The following is an 18,601-nucleotide window of genomic DNA, read 5'->3' as shown; positions in this document are numbered from 1 at the left end:
GAAGGCTGCTGATACCATTAGGCTGATTTGCACTGTGACTTAGGAGCAGTTACGGGAAGCCCATATGAGTTCACTTATGACTTGTTAATGCCGTGTTTGTCAGACAGCGGTCAATGGGGATCAGAAGCCTGAGGTACACAAAAGCTGTGCAAAAGGCAAAGACTGCCTAGGCACCAGAGTACCTGTGTGTCACCCCCACGGGCTCACATCATCTCATCCTTGTTCCTCCTGCATCTCACTTGCAGAAAACAAAAATAACAGTAATTTTCATTAGAAGCTGGTGAATGTGCCCTCCTTCAGTGTGTTTCTGAATCATAACCCTGTAGAAAGCATACCTCTCCCAGCAGGAATTCAGCAAATCCATTAACAGGCTTATGACGCTGGATCTGTTGTGAGATGTTTCAGTTCAGCTGACCATAACCTAACCAGAGAGCAGAGGGGACTGCCCTTGTTTGCTCCCATAGCTATGATGCTTGTGTGAGATGCGCCATTTCCTTCATGCTGTGTTTGTCAGTCTTGCAAGCTTCACATCTGACTACTTCTTTGGTAGCTGCTCTCCTCTCTGATTTTAATCCAGCAACAATGATAAAATTACATTTACTTCCTCTCCCATCCTCCACTGCTTACTTTACCATCTAAGCACTGAGCTAGAACAGTTGTAAGTTCATGTACCATCAGCAAAACCTACTAAAATAGTGTGATCAGACAGAGACCAGATTAATGTTGTCACTTGAATGTATTCTGCTGAGTTTTATTTAGTGTTACATGTGTAGCAGTGGGTATTTTAGCTGGTACAGATGTGTGATGATGTTCTTAGTCCCAGGACTGCCCTTTCTTGTAATAGTCACAGTTCATTAGGAAGAAATAAGTGTACACAGAGAGAACTGGCATAATCATGGCATACTGGAAGAACAGGTCATATTACATCCTTGCAATAAGCTGCTGTGGATTCATCATGAAAACAACTGTTCAGGTTTGAGTTTGTCTCTGACAGACAAGCTCTCTTACTGTGTCATATGTTCATAGCCATTTGAGACAGACAAAGTTGTTGAGGTCACCTAACCAGTCTCCTGGACAGAACAGAGTTTTCTCCAAAGCATATTTTTTCTTAAATATTTTCCCTGAGAGATATTCCATCTCCCTGCTGGAAGAGGTACCTTTGTAGTCAGGCTATATTGTCCTTTATTAATTCAATTGCATAATTTCCATGTAACTCCAGTTTTTAATACCTTAATGAGTTCCCGTCAATCCTTGATGTCTCATTCTTTCAATTCACATCTATGTGTATTAGAGATTTCTACATTAATGTGTCATATCTGTCTTTCAGTGCGATTAATGCAATTATCTCAGTTTACTAATGCCTTGTGTAATCTTTTGAACTGCATTCAGATGCCATTAAAGTGGGTTGGGGGTTAGACCACTGTGACAGGAAACCTTCAAGCTGGATAAACCTCCAGATTGGTTTCCAATTTAAGCCATATCCCAGAGGTGTAGTAAAAAAAGCAAAAAAAGCTGCTTTCATGATGCTGTGGTTGCAGTTCATCTTCTAGTGTGTGATCAGATGACCCATGAGAGGATCCAAACCATTTAAGGCCTGCAAAATCAATGCTGATTATGTAAGCAGTCACTGTTTTGGAGTATGGATCAGAGAAGTATGCACAAGGAAATTGTAGTGTGTTTTCCCAGACTTTTTGGAATGACTGCTAACAAGGGACTGTATTTTCACTCTGTACTGTTACAAGTGGTGTGCAGGATGTGGTGTGTGTTCACACTGCACTGTATGAAGGCAGCCTGCACGATGATGCCGGATCTGACATGCTTGTTGATCACAGCCATGTCAGATAGGTAGACAGTAGCTGTGATTTTTCTTTTTCGTCTCTTCAGCTTAGTCTATTTGTTGCAAGCCTGCCAGCAGCTCTTGCCATTCAATTGAGTAATGTTCTAGCAGCATTTGAGAGCTGGCAGAAAAGGGTGATGATCAGATGCAGCCAGTTAAAAAAAAAAAAAAAAAGCATATGCTTTACAGGAACATTTGTTCTGTATCCCTGAGCTGAAGATGAAATTTCACAGCGTCAAGGCAGAACAGTCTTGTGAGGGAGATAGTGGCCTTTTGGAAGGCTTACTTAAATACTAGGTGCACTGAGAGGGCATGTCAGCTCTGCATTTAGAAGCTCGAGGGTTTTGCTATGTCAGGAAACCCAGAGGTGGATACAGCCTACTGAACATAGAGGACTTGCTAGTGAACATGTTATGTGTGTTATAGAAGTACAGCTAGAGTAGATGGGATCATGTTAAACTTTAGTGTGGTAGTATTGGACCCTGGGGATGTGTAGGTGTACTCCCCAGGTTGTATCAGCACATTACAAAATATATGTAAGGTTGTAGCTGAGGTGATACCTCATGGTGGGAGAGATTCCCTCAAAAGAACCCCCCCTTGGTTGCTCTGCTGAGTTTCATGGGTCAGTGTCTCTTGTTTCTGTAACGTGCTGTGGGGCACCAGTCTCATAATGTAATCAAGTTAGGTACCCATCCTGTGTCAGTGCTCTCAGTCTTCCTCTCCGAGGGCTGGCTGAGGGCTGCATGAGTATGGAAGTTGAAGCCTCCATACTTTTGGGTATTTCAAGCCTTCAGGATTGGATGCAGTGATGTGAATGCTATGGAAGAAACTGTAGCTGCTGTTTTGTTCAGGAGCAGATGTAAGTCTCTGGGGATGTCAGTCTCATGCTTCCATCAGCTTTAAATTCACAGAATGGTAAAATGCAATTGTATTATGAGACCCAAATGTAGTACATGAAGAATGTATGGCACATTAAACCTGTCTGGTTCATACAGAAACTCATGTATAATTCATAGTCTTTGTAAATATGTCAGCTTAATGCCTTTCTGGCACCTATCAGCAAAGCTATGTCTCCCTTGGGTTAGTCAGACCTGACAGCTTTTGAAACTAGACCTTGAATTGTGCGACAAATGGTGCTGAACTCTGAACACTACTGAATAATAACTAGTTTTGAATTCAGAAAAAAAAATTCTTATAGTCAAAGCCATTTTATTGAAGTTCTTCATTGTCTCCTTGGGACAATTTTAAATCTTAATCCTTGTTATGATGGAAAAACCCTTACTTTTTTAGTAGAGCAGGATTGCACTAGCACCAACCAAGCTTTGGTTATTCTTGTCTGCAACACATTCCACCAGCATCAAGAAGTGTAATGAAGTTGTTGGTCATCTGATAGTTCTTCCAGGCATTTATTTGTAGTTTAACTAATATGTACAATATTTTCCCATAGACTGTAGCTCCTGAATAAGAGTCACTTGCTAAACTGTGACAGAAATGTGCCATGCATAAGGCTCTTGGTGACTGGTGTGATGGGTGCCTACTTTTTATTAAATGAATTGCCTCTATTCTGTGGACAAATTGAGCTGTACTTACACAAAGCCTGTGAGAGCGCATGAACTTATGTGTTTGGTGCTTGCTCCTTTAAAGTGACAACACTGGTCTTTTAAGTAGTCCACAGTAAGCAACAGCTTGGTTTAGTTGCTGCTCCTCTGAAAAAAATCAAGTCCCAAATGTATAATAGGCACTATGAAAATAATGTTAAATAACAACGTGTTTTACTGTGGCTCAGTAAGAGATGCTGAGAACTGTTGAGAGCTGTTGGATGGTAAATTGTTAAAAAACACTGCTCTGCAGGATGCTAATGTAGCCTGGGCTGAAGCCATAGTCTGTAGAAATCTGAGTTAGGTGTCCAGGGAATTAGCCTGCTTTGGACTGGGTCCTTTGGATGAGATTTTCAGAAGCAGTCAGCAGTGCTCAACTCCACTGACCCTAACCTCAGTGGGAGTGGAGAACCTAATGCTGAGTTTTCCTGATGTTAAATCTGCTGGATTTAACATCATCTTTGAGTGACTCAAAGGCACTGAGGGGAGGAAAAATAATCTGCATTTTTAAGTCAGATGCAGTATATAATCTCTCAAGAGCTGGTTTTACAAGTGACTTTACAAGTTACAAAGCTCTCTTTACCACATGGCCAATATGAATTATTTTCCTGCACACACAATGTGTCAAACCAGGGGCAGGGAAAGGTGAGTCTGCACTGCTAAATGCAGCTTTTTGCCTGCAGCTGGGACCCCTCTTGCGAAAATTTGATGTGAAGGGAGCTAGAGCTAGAGCAAGAGATTTTAATATCTGGAAGCCCTCCCAGGGCACATCTCCTTAAACTCTACTCGTGTTCCTGAGCTCTGGTTTCTTTTGCAATCATCAGGCTGCCATTTATCACATTTTAACAGCCAGTGAAAGTTGTGTTGCAACCTTCCTACTTTGTTGTAGGGTGTCATGGTAATTCTTTATTCTCTATTGAATTCCTATAATTCCTTTCTTTGGGAAACAAAACAAAACCTATCTATAATAAAAACAAGTGCAAGTCTTCCTGCAAACACAACAGCACAAAAGCTGGCTGCTCTTTCCCACTGAGGCTATCTGAACCAAGCAGCCTTTCCCCTATCACCTTCAAAGCCCTTGATTTAAGGAAGGGGAGTGATTACTGAATCATTAAGCATAATGGCTATTTACTTTTGGAAACAATGGACTTGATGAACCACAAAAAATAGCCTAATTTTCAGAAGCCTCTTGCCTTGGAGCAAACTAGCAGAGTTTTGGGATGGAAGTGAGGTGGTAAAAAGTGACCTTTTGTTCTGGGATTAATCACAATGGTTTTTTGTTGTTTTTTTTTTTTTTTTTAAAACTTGAGGATTGATGTGGACCCAAGCATGAAAATGTCAGACTAGAAAACAAATCTAGCATTTAAAGTAATGAGCACAGAATTTAAAACCTTATAATAATTACAAGTTCTCAAATTTACCTGACAGCTTGCTAGGTTTTCCTGTTTTCACCTTGTATATGATAGACATATCGATTTGCTCTGTCTGCAGTAGGACTGTGCCATGTATTCATCAATATGTGGGAAACTGCTCCTATTTTGTAGAATCACAGAATGGTTTGTGTTGGAATGAACCTTTAAAGATCACCTACTCCAACACTCCTGCCATGGCAGGGGGACATTCCACTATATTAGTTTGCTTAAAGCGCAGTCCTACCTGGCCTTGAACTCTTCAATGATGGGACATCCACATTTAGGTGTTTAGTCATGTCTGCTTCGGTTACAGTGTAATTAAAATGTGCTGGGACCTGTGTAGGCAAGGGCAATGGAGAGGGTGTTACTGTGCTAATTAGGGTATTATTGTAAAATACTGCTGGATTTGCTGTGTGCACTGGATTGAATTACAAGCTGAAGGTAGTAGTGGTGGGATAGCAGAATTATTTTACTTCCAAATCCTCTGATAGTCCTATCCTCTGTGCCTCTGGAGCTTGGAAGACGTGTTACCTACAGCATGGGCTGAAACAGTGACTATTGCTCTGTTGTAAGCGATTTTGGCATTTATATGGATTTATTTCTCAGGGTATGTAGTCTGAGATTTACTCCTGACTTGCAGACTGGGAGTAAGCACCACTGCAAATTCAGCTGAAAAAGTGTTTGGCCTTTCAGAAGGAGTCCCGACAGTGTGCTTGTCAGAGGTACAGATGTGCATGGCAGAGACTTTGGATGACAGGATCCTGCTGCTGTTCATGATGATTGCTGTGAAATAATCACAATTAGCTGTATGTAAACCTAAGGAAGAAACACTAATAACAAACTGTGCAATGGCAAGCAGAGAAATAACCCAGCTAGACAAAAACTGTGAGAAAAAGACAACAGAGTTTTGAATCTGTATTTGATGGTTCTTTGTAGGCAAGTGACTTGTCAAAAAACTTCTGTGAAAATGCTACAAAAGTGGAGATAATCACGGTAATCTGGGTTTTATATGCATTTGATAAAATGGTATGGCTGTACCTTTGGCTTTGGCAATTTAGGTTTGCAAGTTTAAGCCCTTTGCATTTTATGAAACCCTAGGCTACCTTTTGATGCCCATGGATGCTTTCTTGTGGAGAGCTCCAGATGTTTTTCTTGTCAGAGGCAGACAGACATGTTATCATTGCCTTTTGTTGGGCCTCTCCTGGGGTACACAAACCCTATCAAATGATATAAATTGAAGTTTGTGATCACTATTTGAAGCTAAAGTCTCCACCAGTACCAGTATTGAGGGCGGATGTTTTGTTCTTAAACTTCTTATTAGCTGTTTTTGCCCAATGATTTCACTGTTAGAATATGAGGGTATGAATCTCATTTATGCTACTGCAGTTCCTCCTATTGTAAAGTTACTTTAAAATGCTCCTGTAGTAGGTATATAAATATTTTAAAGCTGTTTTGGACTTAGGGGACTGTAGTGAATTGACCTCTGGGGTTTTAAGAATCAAGCTCATAATATCTCTGAAGGGGATTGTTCTACTGCCATCTGATCATATGTTCCAATTTATAGGGAATCTCTTTTTTTTTGGTGAGCACTGCAAGCTTAACTCTGTCAACTGGCTGAACTTTTAGTATAGGGACAAGGTTGTCATTTGATGCTTGTTGAATGAATGAAGCCTTCCCACTTCTGCTGCTGTCTTTGCCTTCCAGGAGACACATGAAAGACTCTGGCAGAGCCCAATATTTTTTTTAGTTCAATTTTAGATCATTTCAGCATTTATTGTCCTTCCTGCTATTGCTTAGTTCAAGTGGCATTATGCAATCCAGCTTGTCTCCAAACAGTGGATAGGCTTCTGTCACACTCCTGGTGTTCCCTAAGTTCTAATGAACTTCAGCAAATAAATGCTTATTCTTTCCTGAATGCAAGGAATTAGATGCTTAATAATATGTATATTGGCAGTTTCATTTCAGATATAGGTTCCTAAGGGCTTTATGCTGAATCAGAGGAGTGATTCTAAACTACAATATGGCTAATTTGTCTAAGAAAAAACATTTTTATAATAAAGTGGTAACTTTGTGATCTTTCTTTAGAAAAAACAAATAAGCATGTGTATGTGTATACAAAAAGGAAGACCACTGCCCTTTTAAGAATTGCATGCACCTTTTGAGTAAATTTAAACTGCTTTACTGCAAATGCTTTGTTTTATTGGCAGTGTGCAGTTATGGTGCTTAAAGGTGATCTAAGGTGTATAGAAAAGCACAATATCTAATATCTGATGAAGCTGGGGAAAAAGCCCAAGCTTTCAAGCCCACAAACCTTTGTGTTGTGGGTTGGGTTTTTTGCTGTTGTTGTTTTTGTGTTTTGAGGTTTTTTTGAGTGTTACAGAAGCCGAGTGAGACAGACATTCTAAACTTCATCAGACTTTCTGTTCTTTAGTTTAATTTTGCATCCTGGGCAGTGAACCATGCTAAAGCTCTTTCCACTTCACTGGTGCATGCCGGAAAAGTGTAACTGAGAGCTGATGTAGTTCAAGCAGACACTGCAGCAAAACTCCCTTCTGACACTTTTTGCCATTCAGGCTTTTGCCAATGCTGCCAATTCACCTAAAAGGCTGGATTAAAAATATCTTGCACAGTCAGACAGAGCTGGTTAATCTGTGCTTGGTTTATATGTCTGAACAAGCAAAAAGTTCTCATTGATGACTGGATATGCTTTTGACTCTTGCCATTGACTTGTTTTAGGACCTTCTTGTACTGTAGATTTGACCACATTTGAATGTGTTCCATCCTTTCAACACACACAGAAGAGAAGGACTTTCTTCAGGCAGGAGAAATGGCTCTCACATCTCAAACATTCTGGACCATAGCAGCAGAAGGCCCAGGCTCTCAAGTCAAGAAGGTGCGAGCTCAAGAACAAAACCAGGGTGAGCGTCACATTTTTTCTTCCCTGGCACTCAAAACTGTCCCCAATTACAAACATGTTTAGTTGGTGCCCTGCATGGCCTAACCTAGCCAGGCTGACAGTCAGCAACAGTGAAGCTGCAGGAGTACAGACATCAGCACACCCTGTGCAAAGTCACCAGGTATCCTTTAGTCTGTGAGAGTCCATGCTGCTGTGATTTCATTGCTATTGCTGCTGGAGTAAAACTCACTCAAGCACGTCAACATGTGTGGCTGTCATATTGTGGCTTGCAGTGTAGACATAATCTTGGAGAGCACTGGTAAGGTGCTGTCTCCATTGCCTCCCATGGTTTGGAGGGGGGACTTTTGACAAGTGATAGGATGGGGGGAATGGCTTTAAACTGAAAGAGGTTGGGTTTAGGTTAGATATTGGGAAGAAATTCTTTACTGTGAGGGTGGTGAGGCACTGTAACAGGTTGCTCAGAGAAGTGGTGGATGTCCCATCCCTGGGAGTGTTCAAGGCCAGGTTGGATGGGGCTTTGAGCAACCTGGTCTAGTGAGAGGTGCCCTTGCTAGTGGCAGGGGGGTTGAACTAGATGGTCTTTAAGGTCCCTTCCAACTTAAACCATTCTGTGACTCCAGAATGTGTTATAAATGCTCACCTTTAAAATGGGGACAAAACTTCAGGTAGAATACAGGTGGGAATCCCCATGTAGACTTTTTCTTGATTATTCACATGCAGAGTGGTGATTTCATATGGTAGTATTGTATATGACATTGACTTAATAGGCTAAACTCAGGCTTGGCTTCTACTTGTTGAGTGGTTATGAAACCTGAAATAATTATACTATCAGAAGCACTGCTGCTGCAGCTGTATAGTGTGGTTTACACCAGTGTAGTTTCTTGCTTTAAGACGAGTGGAATAAGCTATGCTAAAATAAAGCATGATACAGATAAAACTCTTTCCACAACAGAGGAATCTGTGAATACTTGGGAAATGTTTTAAGAATTATTTAAGAGTTTAGACTAATTGTTTCCTGATTCTGTGGGTGGCTACTAAACTAGATTAGAATACTTCTACTCTAAAATATTTATCTTACTTTAAAATTTCAGATTTACATTCAAATAGCAGAAGTAGTGGTATGTTTTGTTTGCTCGCTTATACCTGTTGGCTGTTTTGGTACACGGGTGTCATGGTTTGAAAATTGCCCCCCCCCCAGGAGCCAGGGGGCCTAGAAGTGATTGGGCGCCAGAGCAGTCTCCCCTGGAGGGCCAGTCACTGCTCGTTTTGTTCGCTTCTGTGAATAATCATATATACACAACCGGTGGAAGTTGTTGGCAATCAGTCTGGCTGGCTGCTGCTGTATCTGCTGCTGTGTGAGTGCGTGGGTGTGAGAAGGCCCAGGGGTGGCAGGGCCCCCTTTTTTTCCCCTCCGGAGGGAGGGGGGGTCCTGCGGCCCACAGCCCTGGCTAAGCCAGGGTTGGAGGCAGCACTGGAGTGAGTGTGTGCTGTGAGGGAAGGGACTCACAGCACCTGAAGGTAAGAGGGAGAGAGGAGCCAAGCCCTCTCTCCCCGCTCCCCCTTTGCAGCTAGATTGCAGAGGGAGCTGCTTCTTTTCCCTCTCACTGTTAAGTGGAGGGGAGGCTCTGCATTGGAGCCAAAGTGGACGGGCTAAATGCAGCCCGGTGCCAGGGAGATAACCCCAGGTGAAACTGGAGATGGACCAGAGAAAGGCCTGGAGGATGTTCTTGCCGTGATTTAAACGGAGGACAGCTGAAAACTCGGAGGAGGCATGAAGATTCCAAGACGCATATGTGTGATAAGCTGAACAGCACGGAACTGAGGTATGAGAGAATCACACAGCAGAGACTGATACGGAACCAAGGAGGACGGACTCAGAGCTATCTTCTTGGACTTCGTAAGGAAGAAAGGACTTCAGAAAACAGCTGGAGGTTGGCGGAGGAGTGAACCCTTTTCCCTGAACACTCCCACGAGAGAAAGATTGGTTACCTATCAGCCTGAAGGGCTTTTCCTGGACTGAATTAAGGGAGAAGCTTAAAGGGACTGATAGAAGTGTGTAATATTATATATATATAGTTGCTTTTAGCTTGTACAGTATATTTATTTGTGTAAAATAAAATGTATATACTTCCCCTTTTCCCCTACAGAAGCCTCTTGCCTGAAAGTTTCTCTTCAGTGTTGAGATAAACATTAGTTCTGCACTGTATTACCATTAATTAATGGAACATATATACAACACATGTTGTTGTGTTACGTGTTATAATACCATAGACCATATCTGGCACACAAGCAGGACTGTACTGTGCTAGGCACTGTACCAGCACAGAGCAGAAAGCTGATTCTGTCTAATGAGCTTTCCATCTTAACAGAAATCAATATATAACAGATGGATATAGATGGCGCATAGGGGAGTGCGGAGAAGACAAGGGCATAATGTTTTTCCCAAGCCAGATGTCAGTTCTGATGTAGGTGGCACTGAAAAGTTGACATGAATAAAAGGAGGAGGCAAGCAGTAGCAGCAGAAAAGGCAGGATGAAGCATGGAAACACTTGTTGGAAAATATGATAGTTGGGTGATAGTGGAAGGCTTCACAGGGTGATCAGATGCAGGAATTGATGCCTCAGTAGCAAATGAGGAATGATAAGGATGAGAGTAAGAGATGGAAGGCTTGAAACCAAAGATAAGTTTGATGCAAGAATGTGTCTCAGAAAGAGCTGCTGATAGTGACAGGCTTGAACTGTGATCTTTGCCAAAGCCCTTTGGGTGGAAGAGAACAAGATTCTCTTTATTGGGACTGAAGAAAATAATGTTGGAGTCACTGAGATGTTTGGTACTGGACGCTTGAGAAAGGAAGAACTGTACAAACACCATGTAAAAAATATATTCAGGATACGCTGTCCACCCCCCTGCGTTAACATAGGCTAAAATGAGATGGGAAATTTAAAGTGAGTTTTCTGTTACTAACTACACTGCTTGCAGGTAGCTCTGCTTGGGAACAACCCATTTTTCTATTTTGCTTAACCTTTTTCAAGTGAAACTGCAGAGGCATGTTTCTGGTCCAGAAGAAAAGTGTCCTCCTGTGGAGTTGAGGTAATCGGGAGATGTTATTAGGATAAGCTCTATCTCAGCAAGACCTCCAGTCTACTCCGGATTTGTAGACCTAAATGGTCTTGGGATATCCAAGATGACAGCTAATGGTGCACTGATGAGCTGTGTTGTCCTCAAGATGAAAAGCAAGAGGAGGTGAAATTTGATTCAAAGTGAAACAATCCCTTTTACTATGTTGTGCTTGAGCTGAAGGCTAGATGTTGTGGTTATGCTGTCCAAAAGACAGGCCAAACATTTACTTGAGGGCTGAAAGTGAGAAGCCTGGAAATAGTTGTACATTTTTGAGCATCAACAGTTCAGATACAGTTGAAATATCAGATAAAATTAGCCAGATATAAAATGCAGAGGAGGCAAAAAAAAGCTGATGAGAGTATTGTATGTAACAGGACCACAGAAGGGGAGGATGTTGAGAGCACAAGTAAAGCAGGAGAAATCAGATTTGGACAGAGTCATAAAATTATGGCTTTTACGTGTCCTGAGAGACAACCTGAGCAATTGTATTAGTACTGTTGTAGTATTATAAGGTCACATTAATGATGTTGAATGCTATATGATGAATACTTTATATTGTTTGTGTGATACAGAATATAAGCAATCAATGGTTATACTAGCACTCTAATGTTGGTACCAACAATTGAATTAACATTGTGTGTGAGTAACCAGACAAAACCTTATACTATGATTAATTGCTCAGTGCCAGCACTACTGCTCCATTAGGGAAGAGTGCAATTTTTTTTTCTAATTCTGTGAAAGATTTCAACTGTAATCAATGGGAATTTCTGCCCTTAAGAACCAAGCAATGTAGTGCAATGTAACTGTTTCATTACCCTGTGCTATCATTAATTATTAAACTTTCCAAGAAGTGAATATCTGTTTAGTCAAACATAAACTATAACGTGGCTTGAATTCACTATTCTGTTTGTCTGTATCATGCAAAGCAAGTGTAAAGCTACTGCCATTTTGATGTGATAACAGTTTGTGCTCTGCTTGTTTCCTATTCTAGTACACAGAGTAATGCAATATATAGTACAGTCCAGTTGTTATGGGTATGGTTAAGTACCAGAAACAAGGCTGGAGCAGAAAGAGGATCATGCACAAGGATATTCTGCACAAGGAGCCTCTCATCTTAGCTGATCCTGCAGTTTAGGCTGGATTTTGCCTTGTCTTTGCAAGCAGGGAAGTCAAGATCTGTTAGGTGCTACCAAATGAGCAAGGCTAATGCTTACTGCTGTTTCTAAAGGGCTTGGTGTAATTTCGGTGTGATCACCGGCACTTGTAGGTATGACATTTTGATTCTTATTTTCCTTCCTCCTTCTGATAACCTTTGCCCTGTTCTTCCTCAGCCTGCTACGTATCAGATAGATTGTAGTCACAGGGCTTCTGGCTATTTTCTCTTAGACTACAGAGAGTTGTGTTTTAGTTTGTTTTTTAAAGGTAAAAAGAAAGGGAAATGATTGAATGCCATACCCTTTACTGGAAACCTGTTCTTGTGTGAGCAAAAAGTTTTCCTTTTGGGAAACATTCAGGCTGAGTTCACAAGATTTGCTCCTGAGAGCTTGTTCAGCAGCTGGATCTCCTCTGCCTTTGTAAACCTTACAGAAAGTATTTCTAAACAACTGGTTATCACAGAAATTCCCAACCTGTCAAGAAGCAGTAGTAATTGGGTTTGGGAAAGCAGTTACTGATCCGTAAAAGCAGAATAATTACAACAGGCAGCAATTACTGAAATCAAATTTCACTCTACACTAACTGCCCTTGCATATTTATTATACTGCAGTTGGCTACTTCCCGTGTAATTCTATCACTGGGCTACCACTAATAATGCAGTTTTAAATCCATTGGTAACAAACTGATCAAGTCATTAAATTTCATCATCCTTTGCTCAGCCCTGCTTTACAGAGCCACAGTGACCTGCTGTTAGTCAAACTTCTGCAAAACTTTGGCAGCGACTCCCACCGACTATGGCGGTGGCACCATTTTACATCCTGAGATTCTCTGAGTCACGTTAAGATTCAGGAAACAACCATATAAATAGAGCTCTCCAAACAGTACCTTTACATCATCATCATGTGTTTCCAGTAGAGGGATAAATACTTCCTCATTCCAATGGTGACATCACTTTTCCAGACCCTCTCTAAAACTAAATATAGTCATAGAAAGTGTCTCTGCACTTACAAACTGAAGTGGTTGAATCGTTTAGGACCCTGGAGAATGAGAGAGGATATGCTGTATTGTACATACAATTGCATTACACCCTGTAATACAGGGTGGCTTTGTTGTCATTAGTAAAAAAGGGAGGTGTGGTCCTGAGTTAAAGTGTAAGTTTGGAGGTCACTAATTTGTTATGTACAGACTGGCCTCGCACAGATGATTCTGTCTGTTTGTCTGTCTGTTTGATCTGTAGACTTAGAAAATGCTGCCCATCAATGGGACATCTGAGTACCTTTCACTTGGAGGAAGTTGCAGCCCCCAGGCAGCTTTGTGGCATTTCTGGTAATATCCACTTTTACATGCTAAGCTCCACTGGCAGTAGCATTCCCTTTGAAGGGAATGGTGAAGAGGAAGAGGAAAGGCATCCTTTGGGCCTGATTTTGATGATTGCTGAGCATGCGCAGTCTTATCACTCAGAACTCCTGAAGCAACTTTGCTGCAGGCTTCTGTGGTCGTCTCTTAGATTCAGAATATCAAAAATTGGTGGTCACTCCTGAAAGTGTTGAATTCTAACATTATAGTCTCCCTTTCACTTAAAAAAGACATTGGATAAATAGTATTACAGATAGAATAAAATAAGATACAATCAAGTGTTTGGGCCCTGTACAAAAGTCAGTAGCATTCATTAGATCAAAAGAACTAATAAAGTGTCATGCCAATGAGCAAATCTCCTAACACCTAACCCTTCCAGGGTTATAACTGCTCATTCCCCTACCTTAATTCTTCTGATGTTACCAACCACAGTGGAGTCTTGCTACTTGTTCTTTTAGTGCAGTTTAATCTCGGAAGGCAAACAGTAATCACTGTATATTGACATCACGTCAAACTGAAGGGATAGTTCCATTCCAGTTTTTGGATGTAGAAATACAGAAAGAACATCACTGTTCAGGCCTGTAATTTGCCAGATGGCCAGAGGAGCTGATAATCTGGAGAGATAGAGCTCTGCAAGGCGCACAGCACTAATGCCCAAAGCCTGGGGAGGAATGCCTTGCTCCACACTGGACTTCTAATCAAGGAAGGTTGCAAGGACAGTTTTTCACTCGTAAAAGGAGACAGTTAAAAAGGACTTCCAATTCTGGCACAAAATCATCAGGCTAAACTAATCAGCATGCTTGTTTGCCTGTTGATATCCGGAATGCTTTTCTACTCTACTGCCTTTTCACAGAAATACTGGTGTTTGAGCCACTAGGGAAAAAAAAAAAAGGATGCCAGGTGACCAGAGAGCATGTTTCCTTGTCATATGCTTTCTTAATAGGAATGCCAAGACCTCTCTTTATATCTGCCTTTCCACAGTTTTCTAAATAGCACTTAACTACAAGATTTTTGGCTGGTATTTTGAGAGAATTAAATCTTCCTCTAAAAAAAGCCCTAAAGAAGTCCGAAGAAGACTTTCAAGAAGAAAACTTGGTGGAAAAAATACAGCTCTCAATCCACCTGGAAACTTCAAAGGGAGCACCTTTTCACTCCAGCATGCCTTGCAGTCCTCTTAGGCAGTGGATTCCAAATGAAGGCAGAGGGCCCCAAACAACTTGTGCCTGGGAGGAGGGGTGCTGTGAGTCTAGCTGATGAGCTAAGTTTGGGATAGTGAACTGGGTAGAGTAAGATCTACCATCAAATGCAAGTTTTCTAATCAGAAGAATTGGAGAACACCACTGCCCAAAGGCTTTTCTCTATACCAGAGGGTTGTACTCTTCTAATTACATGTTCAGGTAGTCTGTATATAGAGAAATGGAAGACTGCTTCTGAAGTTTTGCACCTTAGCTTGCAGATGTAAGGACAAATATTTGTAGGAAAGATGACTGGCAGGTGCTGCTCAAGTCTTCAGAATTGTAGAATCATTTAGGTTGGAAAAGATGTTTAAGATCATTGAGTCTAACCATTATCTCAGCACTGCCAAGTCCACCAACTAAACTGTGTCCCTAAGTGCCACGTGTGCACACCTTTTAAATACCTGCCAGGGTGGTTACTCAAGCATTTCCCTGGGCCGCCTGTCCCAGTACTTCACCTATTGGTGATGAAATTTTATCCTATCTTCCAGTCTAAACCTACCCTGGTGCAACTTGAGGCCATTTCCTCTTGTCCTTTCTAGCAAGGACCAAATGCATCCTGCAGATAAAATTCTGGTGAATTGCATTCAGTTTGAATCCCTCTCATAATTCATTTGGATCTGGCAAATACATATTTTGTAAAGCATATATTGTGATTTATGAGGACGTTTCTGGTCTATGATAATTTTTTTTTCCCACAGACAGTGGGGGCTCAATCACCAGTTTCTGAAATGCTGGCTTTTCAGTGCTGAAAGGTGCCTCTTGTCAAGCAGCACAAAGAAGTGCTGCCCAAGCTAACTGAGCAAAGGGAGGGAGTTGCATGCTTGCTGTCATTATGGGGAAGTTTGTAGGTAAATGGTAATTTTCCAAACCAGAATTTGGCACAGCAAAACTAATATATTCTTCCTCTGAAACAAAAAGACTGTAGAACTGTTACTAGGCATAGTGATTTGATCTCTCTGAGATCCAGCAGGAAACAAATTGGGAGAAAGCAAACAGCAGTGTCTGCTTGCAGTTCCCACATCTTGCTTGCAGAAGCCTTACCACTATTTGTGTGTTTCTGGGTATTGCAGTAAGAATGTCATCCTTCTCAGCCTTCAGGTTACTCACTCTCTAGCAGTAAGCAGTCTTTGTGCTACCTGAAAAGGTCTGTGTGTGAGGCATCAGGTGCAGAGAGACTGGAAGAGATTCTTGTGAATTGCCAAGAAATATTCTGCTGTAGTAACTACACAAGAAAATTAAGGTTAGTGTAAATTCAGCATTGATGTGTTCAGCTCTGTCTCACAGGGAAGAAATTTTTATTGTTTCCTTGCCCGTGCCCTGCCCTCTGACCCAGGTAACGCTGTAACCAATGGCTGCTGTACGCTCCTATCTGATCTGTGTTCAGAAGGGATTTGAGGAGGGAGAATGGTGTTAATTTCTTCTATCCTGTTAAGCTAAATTGGGCTGCGCTTACAGCTCTTGCATTTTAGCATGTGGCATTCCCCGGTACATCCCTTCTCTGTTTCCAATAGATATCCCTTATAAAAGGAGACAGCATCTGGCATAAGCTCAGGGAACTCAAGTATTTAGGACTCTCACAGTTAGCCCTGTGTCTGTTGGTGTTTGTTTGTTCTTAGGAAGCTTTTGTAGGATGCAGGGACTGGCAGGATGTGGAAGCATATGATGCGGTCAGCCCTGGATTACGGTTTATTTTGTAAAGCGTTTTAGCCTTGAGTGACATTAATTCTTTTGCCTCCCCTGGCTGTAAGGAGTAGGGAGATTTGCCACAGAGCAGGCCAGATTCAGGTCAGTGATCTAAACAAGTTTGTTATTTATTTTCCTGTAGCATCTGAGGGACCTTTCAAGACCAGTACAAGGGTATTTGAAGGGTGTAAATATATATCTCCCTTCCTCTGAGAGCTTATGACCTTATTGGGTGCAAAGACAGGCCAGGAGGAAATTTTAAGTTAAACAAAATTGCTTAAATTTTAGCACAGAAACATATATCCTGATGCTGGAAGAAAGAAATACCAGGAAACTTTCCAGCCATTGTTGGGGCATAGCTTTATCATTAGAGCATTTTTGGGGCAGCGCATTCAGCAGAGCAAAGCACTACTAAACTACTTATCACCTCACATCTATGCAGACAGTATGTGCTAAATCATCAGGAAATATCTTTTGCCTGTATTTCCAACTAGAGCAGCATCAGTGCGAGCCCTGCATGCTTCCAGCAAGAGACTGCTGTGAGCAAACCGCAGAAGAAAACAGCTAAAGAGCCCCTTTCTCCTTGCAGCTTTTGGGGAAAATCTTTTGTTTAAACAAAGGGAACAGAGCCAGTAGTGCCTGGAAGGATGCAGGCTTCCTGCTGAGATGTAAATCACTTTTGATTCTGTCTGGAAGATGTATTCTGGGAACAGAAGTGAGTGACTGGAGGAGCTGTGAGGTGGGAAAAGTGGTTGGTAACAACCTTTACACGGTGGTGGCTTTGTATACACCCAAAAGGAATGGAGAAGTTTCTCATCTGGTTACCAAAGGGGCATGGTCTCCATGCAATTGACTCAAGTTGGAAGAAACAAGTTAAAAGCCTTGCTCTGGGCTGGTGTTTTTGGGTTACCAATTATTATATGTGCACTGTGTGAGCACATGGGAGTCCAGTGTGAACTCAGTGCACCCTGTAAACGTGGAGCAAGAAAGTAGCCCCCGTGGCAGCTGGCTCACAGTTTTATTTGTCATATTTCTTTCTTGTTTTTAAGATGGTTTTCTTGCCAATGTTGCTGTGTGAAAACCCAGTTTAAACTTTTGGAAGACAGGCTGATAATACATGCAATGTGCTGAGATGCAGAAACAGCAAGTCGGAGGAACGAAGATGGGAGGGAATTTTGTTTAGTCTTTCTTGTTTTCTTTTTCTCCCCCTCCCAAGCATAGCACAGAAGGTTTCAGCTATCAACGATGAAGACAATAGTGAGTCACCACTTCTTCAGGCAGATGTGGAAACTTTCCATATGACAGAATTTCTAAAAGCAGGAGTCCTGCCAGGGGCCTGCTGGTGGAGGAAGCTGCCAGTTGGGGCAGGATTTTTTAGGCAAGCCATGGGCACATGCAATGCTGGTTCCCTAGACAGGATGGGCTGATGGCTGCGTGACTGGTGCGTGCATCTGTGCTAACCCTGATGTAGTCAGGGCAGGTAGTAACACCAATAAAGACATAGTAGAGTGGGCTTATTCAGTTCAGGGTAGCAGGTAGTAGATAAATGCCCAGACCCCTAAGTAGGCTTGTACCCTGTGATGAAACCTGCTATAACTTCTTCAACTGGCAAGTTCAAAGTCTGTGTGGAGGTGGCTCTCTGAAGTCCAATTACACTTTGCCTTGCTGTGTAGACACACCAGGTGTGGTGGTGTGTGGAAACCCTGATGTTTTTCTGCCTTATAGTAAAAATATGCCCTGTCCCCTCTCTTCATTTTATTCTCTTGTAATAGTTGGCTAACTTTTTAATGACAGTATGAAGCTAGAGTAGGCCTTGACACTTTTGTGCAAGTCAGGAGTAATCCTAAGGAAGGCATTAGTGTTTTCCTGATGCCTAAAGAGCTGGGGGATCCTAAGGGGCTAATAACAAATATTGTATGTATTTTAACTTGGTCTTGAAGGGAATGGCTTAATTCTTGTCACCTTCGCCAGTGTGATACCAGGCAAGGTACAGTGATGTGGCCAAGGAGACAGTAGAGAAATGGATTCGACCATGGTTTTGGTACTGCAAGTGCCGAACTTCATGAAACATCAGTTGCTTTATGAAAAATCTTACTGGCCTTGCAATTGGACTTGAGCTGCATCAAGGGTGTTTTAGCTATGTATCCTGACTTCAGGGCAGGACTGTCCTGATTTTAGGAATGTTCCCACACAACAGCTGCCGGCACCACTTTAAATAACTTCCTCTATTCCCCAAAATAATGAGAGGTTTCTTTATTCGTTTTTACCATAACACATGAAACAGA

General features: G+C 41.8%; 1 protein-coding gene across 2 annotated transcripts in view; it reads left to right on the top strand.

The window, feature by feature from the left end:
* GFOD1 (glucose-fructose oxidoreductase domain containing 1) overlaps positions 1-18,601 on the top strand; it is a 73,010-nt gene that overhangs the window by 19,192 nt on the left and 35,217 nt on the right. Inside the window, exon 1 of one of the 2 annotated variants that reach the window (XM_017808608.1) lies at positions 12,060-12,151. The exons of the other annotated variant lie outside the window; for it this stretch is intronic. The gene's annotated coding sequence lies outside the window, so the exon portion shown is untranslated. Of the gene's footprint in view, positions 1-12,059; positions 12,152-18,601 lie in introns of those variants that run through there. 2 annotated transcript variants of the gene reach the window in all.

The sequence above is a fragment of the Lepidothrix coronata genome, unplaced genomic scaffold, assembly GCF_001604755.1.
Source record: "Lepidothrix coronata isolate B3197 unplaced genomic scaffold, Lepidothrix_coronata-1.0 Scaffold23, whole genome shotgun sequence".
Classification (NCBI taxonomy): domain Eukaryota; kingdom Metazoa; phylum Chordata; class Aves; order Passeriformes; family Pipridae; genus Lepidothrix; species Lepidothrix coronata.
Note: the sequence above shows the minus strand (reverse complement) of the source record. Positions and strands in the feature narration are given on the sequence as shown.